The sequence below is a fragment of the Phasianus colchicus genome, chromosome 1, assembly GCF_987193195.1.
Source record: "Phasianus colchicus chromosome 1, bPhaCol1.hap1.1, whole genome shotgun sequence".
NCBI lineage: Eukaryota > Metazoa > Chordata > Aves > Galliformes > Phasianidae > Phasianus > Phasianus colchicus.
Window position 1 is genome coordinate 189,614,024 of NC_143436.1, and position 6,178 is coordinate 189,620,201.

General features: G+C 36.1%; 1 long non-coding RNA gene across 1 annotated transcript; it reads right to left on the minus strand.

The window, feature by feature from the left end:
* Positions 1-2,278: 2,278 nt before the first annotated feature.
* On the minus strand, positions 2,279-5,505 carry LOC149920331 (uncharacterized). Its single transcript, XR_016471843.1, has 3 exons — positions 5,198-5,505; positions 3,916-4,126; positions 2,279-3,360 (listed from the first exon to the last, which is right to left on the minus strand). It is a non-coding gene; the product is annotated as an uncharacterized LOC149920331 (long non-coding RNA).
* Between the last annotated feature and the right edge of the window lie 673 nt (positions 5,506-6,178).

The window sequence follows — 6,178 nt, forward strand, 5'->3', positions numbered from 1 at the left end:
AGCCTTTGCCTTACCTCCCAATGTACCACCTTCGTATGCATTTCATCTCTTAAATATCTTTTATAGACTTAGGGTCTGAACTGCTTAGTTTCATTCCCAGCTTCAACAAAAATTACATACATAAAATAATACCATAACATTTGGCTCTGGTGAGGCAAAACCTTGAGCACTGCGTTCAGTTGTCTTCTCTACAGGAAAGACAACAGGGCCCTGGAGTGCATTCCAGAGAAGGGCAGTGAAGTTATAAATGGTCTGGAGGATAAGTCTTATGGGGAGTGGTTGAGGGAACTCAGGTTGCTTGATCTGGAGAAGAGGAGGCTCAGGAGAGACCTTATTGCTCTCTACAACTACCTGAAATGAGGCTGTGGTGAGGTGGGGGTCGGCCTCTTCTTCCAGGTGACAGTGATAGAAAAGAGGGAATGCCTTTAAGATGCACCAGGGAAAGTTCCAGTTGGATATTAGAAAAAAAATCTTCCCAGAAAGAGTGGTTAGGCTTTGGAACAGGCTGCTCATGGAGGTAGTGGAGTCACTGTCCCTGGAGATGTTACAGAAATATGGGAACATGGCACTGAGCAAGAGGGGCATGGTGGTGATGGGTTCATGGTTGGACTAGGTGACCCTAGAGGTCATTTCCAATCTTAATAAGTCTATGATTCTACAAATATAACATGATATAAAACACAACAAAATAACTGACTTAAAAATCTTCCTCATGAGAATGTCAGAAATATACTTTGGAAACACTCCAGTGAGTAGAATGCAACTTAAATGCCTCAGATTTCAAATCATTCAAAGGAAAGTTTTCTATATTGTTTCCGAATATAGAAGCCTTTTCACTCTTTAACTCCTTTTTAATGCCGTCTTTCCACTTATTGTCATGCATATAGCTATCACGGTACTTGTAAAAGTAGGAAAGATCCATGAAATATGGCATCAGTGAGGCAAACACTAGCTGAAGATCCCATTCTTAACTTTCCTAAATTCATTATTATATTTTTTCAACAATAAAAAGATAGAATGTTTTAGCACAAACCGGAGCAAATAACATTGTGTCTGATACACTCATTTTATTATCCTCTTAATCATTCTGATCTAATCTTTGCATAATTAAAATCCATTGTCCAATTTGAGCAGCACGTACAGGGATGCTTTATAGAGCAAGGCAGTTAATATCTCTTTCTGCATATTTTATCACACTCGTGACTGAGGTATGTTATTCAATTCTGAATATACTTTGTGTGCTCTGAGATCTGGTAATGAGGAATTGAGGCAGAATTCTTCTCTGAAGAGGATATGATGTGACTTTAGGCACGTTCTGAATCATCTTCTATCCAGTGTTATTTTTCCTTAGAAATATTCCTTGGAAATAGCAGGTTCAGATATCAGGCTGATGGAAAAATGAGTCTCAATTACAGACTATGTTTCTCAGTAATGTGCTAAAAAATGATGTAGCAATCAGTAGAAAATATGAAACTTTCTTAATTTTTTAGATGCATCTCCCCATCATCTTTGTGGCTTTTTGTTGGACTCTCTCCAAAATGTCCAGGTCTTGTTTGGGGAGCACAGAACTGGACCCACTACCCCAGGTTTGGCCTCACCAGTTCTGGATAGAGAAGAATGATCACCTTCAAACTGCTGTCCATGCTTTGCCTGATATGCAGGACACTGTTCACCTTTCTTGTGGCAAAGGCAGATCCCTGGGTCATGTGCAACTTGAAAAAGATTTCAAATAAAAAGGACAAATTTATCTTTCTACTGTAAGACCATGTCCTGCTTTTCTGAAGTGAAAGGGAGTTTTGCTGGAATCATAACTGGAGTAGGTAAATTAGACAGCAGTGGTAAATTAAGTGAAGGTAAGAAGACAGCAGAGTTTATGTTTGCAGAGCACAGACATTTTCTTATGAACCAACACCATTTTCTTTCCTCTCATAAAATTCCTTTGCAAGCAGAACATTTAATTTTACTTTTCAGTCCATGAGTAACTAAGTACTGTACTGCCAATTCTCAGTAGGATAGTTCAGAATTGGTGATTGACTACGCAGCTATAATTTTAAAAGGATTAATTCACTAGTGACCTAAATACCTACACAGTGGCAAATTGAAAAATGTTCCTAGGCAACAAGAACCTATTGACACAATGAAAATTCTTCCTTCAGAAATTGCTATCTGAAGCAAAGCAGCAAAGAATATATATCTGATTCAAAAGAGGCAAGAATAAAGATAAGCAAGAAACACTCTCAACTTCATCAACAAATCATTGTTTTTTTGTTTTGTTTTTTTATTTCCTTCCCCCTCACCCCCCAGGAAAAGCCAAAAGAAAAAAGTACTATCATGTGTGATTGGGAAAAAGAAATAATCAGGAAAATAGAACTACTGGAAAAGTAACTGGTCAATTTGCTATCACATCAAAAATGTGATCCTTTTCACAGAAATCTCCAAGTCTTGAGTTATTTAATATCAGACAGCATTTTCTCAAGGGCAGATATATACAGCCTTCACAGTCCTTGTAGAATGACAGCTCTTGATTATTGCATTGGTGCTTCACTCCCTAGCATAAACATTTCAGTAGCAGACCAAATACTTGCTGTGCAATGTCAAGGAGATATCACTTGCAGACAGAAGTAGCCTGTTATCAATTGGAAAACATTTTTATTTCTACAAAGTCCTAGACTCAATCCCTGAGAGTAATGTATAAAATAGATCCCCATCTCTTAAAAAAAATTTTTGTATATTAGGAATTGAAATATGTAATTTGACTAGTGGCTAAAAGTTAGATACAAAAGTAAAGCTTTTCTAACAAATTATAATACAATTCTGCACACTCTAACCCCCTCCCATGAGAAGCAACAAGCTCATCACATCTCCATTTTCCAACACCATGTTCTATTCCAAAAATATCAGATAACCCTTCCTTCCTAATTGTCTCATGGATTGGCATGACAAGGATAAGGTCAAAGATAATGCTCTCAGACTGTCCTTGGTCTCAAATGTGCTGATTCATGTTTAAGTATGAATACATTCTTGGCTCTTTAAAGTTTGCCTGTTTTTCTTCCAACTCAACTAGTCCAATAAAAGATTTTTTTTTCCTCTACAGCTTGTCCTTATGAAGGGACTAATGCACTCCTTCCAGCAAAACAGCTGTAATTCTTGGAGTTGAGGATTCTTTAACTCCAGGAAAACAGAAATCCATCTTGATTTATAAACCTACATCAATGTTTATATTTTGGAACGCCTCTATTTTGTGCTTGAAAATATAAGTATAGTGATCTTTCATTATCTTTCTTAATGGGATGAGGTCCTCTGGTAGAAATCACGCAGTATGTTCCGTTGCTGATATAGCAGTTCTCAAAGCAACCTATGCTGGAAGATAGTGTCGCCATTTTAGCATACAAGGAATGTACTTGCACACTGAAACTTGTTTATCTATTGCAGTAAACTGTTAGCATGTTTTCTTTGCACGTTATTGGCCAGTTAACTTCTCTGGCCATAGCTCAGGAATCATAGATTGCACAGAGCATTCTCAACAAACATCTAACACGCAGCACCCTATCTGAAAGGCTAGATCTGACACTGCCTTTTCCTTGCAGGCCTTCTCTTGCTGAGGGATGGCTCAAGAAACATCTAACATAAGTTTAAAATAGATACAAAACTTAAATCCCTGAATTCCTAACTGTAACTGAATGGAAGGTCACTGCAAGGCAAAGTGACTTTTTTTTCCCAGAACCATAGATGTACTTCCACAACTGGTCATTTTGAAACTTAAAAAATCTGGGCCGCCGTCTGTTAAATAAAAGTGTTACCACAAATGACTTTGTCAAAATTCTCCTTTTCTTCAATAAGAAAACAAACATAAGAGAAATAGGAGAAATAGAAGAGCTGAGACATTTTCAAGATTCAAGACATTAACAAAATTACTTGTTAGGAAGCAAAGCGATGACTTCTTATCCAAGGTGAAGGAGAGCCCAGGAGATAGCCTTGATGGTTCCAGAATTTCTGTGGAACTTCAATGAAGCCTGCTGAAAATTCCCCAGAGCTCTGCTCCTTGACTGATCCATGTTTCCCCAAGGTTCCCTCATTTAGATGCTTTCTGTCTCCTGTTCTGCTGATAATCTTCATCTGCTCATCTCTTTTGTGAGAAAAGAATAAGATTTTCTCCCATTATTTCACAATTTTTCTCTCACTTTCTTAAAAAAAAAAAAAACAACTGATTTTCCATGGACTGTTCTCCTCTATCCTTCTCAGAGGTCATCCTAGCACTATGCTAATAGCAGATTCTTCCTCTAGCCTATGGAAAAAGCTTTCTTTTTTTTTCTTTTTTTTCTTTTTTTTTTCTTTTTTTTCCATTTCTTATAATGTTCTGCTACCACTTTACGATTCCATTTTCTTCCAGAAACTATAACTCAAACTCCTTGCTTTAGTATAGCAGGGAAGTTAGCAAGATGCTGGAGTTAATCCTGTTCATAAATGGGCTGAATATTACATAGAAAATCTGTTCTCATTCAGCATAGAACTAAAATTTATTCACTTGGAAAATTTGCATGAAGCTCCCTGGACTTCTGGTGATATAATAAAGAGAATATATTAAAACATATGGGAAAAAAAATAGACATTCTTTCTCCTAGATTATTTGCTTCAAAGAGGAGTAAAACATGAATACTTTGTCTTCTCTTCAACATAGTGGGAACAATATATTGCTATGTAATGGGATACAGAAGAGCAGAATAAGCCATTTTTTCTTTTGCTTTGAACATGAAGTCTTTTCACTTCTGTGACGGAAAATAGGTCCGTTGTTTTAAACTGTATTATTTATGGTTCTCTGGAAAAATTACTTGAATGTCCCAAGTTTCTTAAAATAATTGATTTGTCTATCATATTGCTCCTTCTCTGGGTTTCCTGGCTCTTGAAATATTTATTGTTAAATGAATTGTACATGTGTAATTCCATATTCTTGAGTTTACCAACCAGGCTAACAGAGTAAACTAAAAACAGAAAGTTATATGGAAATCCCAGGGAGAAAGACAGTTTTCTGCCTATGAGTTCATGTCATCCATTAAATTACATATCTTAATATAGTAGATGCAATGACATTTGAATGAATTCTCAACAGCAAGTTTCACAAAGATAGTAGAAATTGAGGTTACAAAATTACACACAGAGTGCACCTACAGCTAGGTAGGAGATTATTTTCTAGACTTACCCTGTGGTAATGAGGTGAGTGGACTTCACCTTTGTGTCTCTGTCACACGTACCAGTTTCACCATCTTCTTCAGTTGAGGTTTGTACAGTGATCACTCACTCATTTTGAAATTACTACTGCAATTGCTCTTCTTCTATTGATTAATGTATTTAAATTGATGTATAATAATTTGTTTATGAAGAGGAACCTAAAGCTTTTATCTCCAGTTTAGTAGAACAGCTGGTGTTAGAAGTGTCTGTCTCTAGGAGGCCTACAGGAAAGATCACAAGATTGCTTCATCACCTGCCTTTTTTTTACAGCTTGTAAGATCTGAAGATAAGAAACATAAAATTATTAAATGTCAATCTATGTATTTTTGCATTATTAACTTATCTTCTAGTGCAATACTGATTCTGTATTTTGTGTTCCAGTGAGCATCACACTAATAAAATCAGATAACTCCTATTTTTTTGCCCATCAAGAAGCTCATTTCTACCTAAAAACAGAGAACATCACTGCAGCTGTTCTTGATGGCTTTCAGCTTAGAGGTGGCAATAACCTAATTATAAATGATATGCAAATTGTAAGAATTAATTAAATGCAAGGCTCAATTATGTAGAAGAAAATGGAGCTAATATTTCACTTCTTTATCCATCTGTTGAAAGCACAAGTGAATAAATATTTAGTTTAAAAACCTCTAGTTATACAATCAGTCTTGCTCAGTCTCATATGGGTGTCAATAATAACTAATGATGAAGCTACGTGTCAACTAACAGGATATGTAGCACAGCTGGGTTTCAGAGTGAGTTATGGATTAGAAAAAGCTTAAAAAGTCATAATAACATTTCAATGTAAGTTTAAAAATATATTCACTTGTATAATCTTTATATAGCAAAATGCATCAGTTCAAAATTCTTATCCATTGAAGTCCCTTGTTGTTGTATCAACCCGCACTCCTGTATATTGACACACTCATAACTCTTCACATAAGTCTTGTGACTT